Below are 3,433 nucleotides of genomic sequence, written 5' to 3' on the forward strand. Positions count from 1 at the left end.
ACCACATCCTCGCTCTCCCCGACAACATCGGCTCCATGGAGGCCACCACCTCGTCCTCCTCCTCCTCTACAATGGTTGCCGCTTCCTCCTCCTCGGCCACCGCCTGACTATGCCTCCTTCCTCCTAGACGACCTAGATTTCCTCCTACTCGACGGCCATAGCCTCCACCCTCGTCGGCATGCAACTCCACCCCCAAAGGTATACTTTTTTGCCCTTTACTTAATTGTCATTTGTTAGGTAATTTAGCTGCATTATATTGCTTGTTTGTGTGTGGTTAGATTATTGTGGTAGTCTAGTTAGGTGTTAGTAGTAGTTGTAGTTAGTTATGTTGATGGCATAGTTGTATTGGTAGTTTTTAAGTACTTAGTGTGATGTTTAGTACTATAACATAGTAGTATTTTCTTGTAGTGGACGATGTTTCTATTTTGTGTCTACTTTTTTCATTTGTTAGACATTGATGTCATTAGTGATTTATTTTGATGTCATTAGTGATTTATGTTAGGTATGTGTTACTGCAATTACTATTTGAAGGAGTGGGTGGGATAGGGGTAGATGGACTATTAAGCATGAGAAAGCCTTTCTCGGTGGGATGGGACTCCGAAGTTCGTCTACACATGAAGCATGCCCGTTCTACTTCATGGTGGTGCGTCATTGTGATCAGCAATAACTATCTTTGTTACAGGTGAAAGTTTATACATGTATTTCTATTTAGTGTATGCATGTTTAGTTGTTCTCAGTTTCATAAAAAAAGTTAGAACAGATAGCTAAATTGGCACGGGAACTTCTCAGCGTGATGTCTGGAATGAAGCATCCAAGATGAGGCAAAGGACGAGACGCCATGCGCCAAGAGTAACATTGCCCAAGAATGTCATGTTGGGCATTCCCAAAGTGAAGAGTACTCCCAGAGGCCATCAAAGAAAGGATGTTGATCTGTCCATCTTTACCTCATCTTGTGTGTTCAGTTAGATTGCTTCGAGATGTCAGATTGTTACACAAACAAGTGCTCGGCCTATGTTGTCGGATTCGGTCTATTAAATCTTTTCCTGTCCGTCAAGTTTGTGTTATGTGGTCCAGATGTTGTAGTATGGTATCAGTGATGATGAATAAAGTTGCGTTAACTTGTTTACTATATGAACTGTAAAATTTGAATATTTAAGTGTTCAGACGAAATGCGCTCGAAATTGGTCATTCTCTTGTGGGGGTTCTCTACTAACGGGTCCTGCATAAACCAACTGTTGGTAGATGTCTTCGTCAGTGGTTTGGCCTTACTACCCTAGACCCTAAAGGTCGCTCGCACACATATCATTGTGCCTGACAGTGGTGTTTCGAACATCACTAACAGTCAATTGTAGCTGCCCGCCAGTGGAGGCCGGCCTCAGTGATGTGTCATAACTGGCTCCAACTGAACACATAAATGAAAATATGCATGTGAGTGATGATGCACCTTTGCAGGCCGATGGTCATCCCCCAGCCAAATTCGAACCCAGATGTGAGTGATGAGACAAAACAAGTGTTTCAGCTACATCCTACATCTACATGAGATGAAAGTTTCCAAATCGAATGTAAAGTTCCGAACCGATCAGTAGAAAATGATTGCAGCTACCGGAATCAAACATAAATACATATGCCGCACTATTACATCACTTTGCATTCATAAAGAAAAGAACCACCTGTGGTGTGTACATAAAGCTAATAGTTCTCGATGGAACCCGGCCGATCTTAGCTCACCGCGGGGAGCAATGGTCAGCGTATAGGCAGCTCCTGGTGTAGGACTGCTGCGGATTCGTGCACGTGTGAGGGCACGCCGGGTTTCCGGGGATGAGGCCGATGCTCGGGCCGCCAACGGCGACCTGGGCGACGACGACGAGCAGGAGGAGGATGCGGGCCAGGAACGCCGCCGCCGGGACTAGCCTGCTCACCGCCATTAGTTTTCTCCTAGCCGCCGGTGTTGGACCTTGGGTGTTGGATGCATCATACATGCTGCCTGGTGCGGTGGCTTATAAGGCCGAGGAGACACACAACACATCGATGGAGCAACGCCGACCTGCTAGCTGTTGGGTCGTCGCATCCGGATTCTGGATCGAGGCTGCAACTTGTGAAATAATGCATCGCTCATGGCGCTGGTGTGGGGCATGGCGCGGCCAATGCTCGGTGCTTGTGGTCACGGGCGTTTGTCCGTGTGTACCTACCGCGCAAGGAGCAGATTTTCAGAGCATCTCCAACGCCCGCACAAAAATTCCGCGCCCAAAAAACGTTATAGCGCACCACTGTAGCACTTTTAATGCGCAGGGACCAACTTTGCTTTAGCAGGCGCCCAAAAACGCGCGCCCAAAAAGTAAACAGTGCAAATTGTAAAGCGCGCGCAATCCGGCGCCCCAAATATGCTGCGCGATAGTGTTTTTCAACGCGCGCCCAATACTTTTAGCGCTACAACTTCTGTTGGAGCTGTTCGGTGCCAAAAAAAATAAACTTTTAGTGCGCTGAGCTTTTTTTGGGCGCTTGTTGAAGATGCTCTCAAGCGGCGTGAAAACCATTGGTCGATTCCAAGGTAATTTGGATTAGTGCAAAGGCAAATCATGGACTGCTCGATCCATGGTTCCGCGCCGAGCAATCGTGTGTCCGCATTTTTTGCATGCGGAGAGGACCTAAAATTACAATGACTGCCTGCAGGGAAGGATATGGGACGGCTCGCGCGCGTCCGCCATGTCGGACCTGACAGCCCGACCCCAACAAAAAGTGCAACAAATCCTCCTCTGACCTACCCGATTTCACTTGCGCCAGACTGCACCTTGTCCTATATGTATTCGACACATTTTCTGACTAGGTTTTTCCATGATTTTTTCGTAGGATCTTGATGAAATGATTAAAAAATGTTCTCATACTTAAAATCTACTCTCTCACTATTAGTAGGGCCATCAATGCTTGCCTTGTGAAGGTAAGTGACTCATATCCTTTACAAAGCCAGCATTGATAGCCCTTACAAAGAGAGGGAGAGAAGCTTAATGCTTTTGCAACATGCCGCTATTTAAGCCGTCACGTCGCTCCTTCGGTGGCGAGGTGGGGCTAAAAAACCCTAACCATGCTGGTCCAACATGAGAGTTTCTACACCGAAAAGCTTAAGTATGAACAATTCATTTGGTGTATAAACAACCCCACCGGCCCAACACGGGGTAAAACATCCAAAATGATCGACATGCATATGTTTACATGTATTTGGTGTTCTGAATATAGGGTCTGTGGTTGCAAATGGAAAATTTTGAGGCCATCATTGTCCGCAGACTCGTATATGGACCCAGATTTGCTTATCGTGCCCGTAGATGATCTAAGTTAGCCATCCACGTGCAGAAGTCATGAGTTGGTTTCAAAATCTTATAGGTATTAACTCTAGTCTACCACAATTTGTTTGGAACAGAGGCCTCGAGTCCCAGGACAT

The sequence above is a fragment of the Triticum aestivum genome, chromosome 7B (genome assembly GCF_018294505.1).
Source record: "Triticum aestivum cultivar Chinese Spring chromosome 7B, IWGSC CS RefSeq v2.1, whole genome shotgun sequence".
NCBI classification, from domain to species: Eukaryota; Viridiplantae; Streptophyta; class Magnoliopsida; order Poales; family Poaceae; genus Triticum; species Triticum aestivum.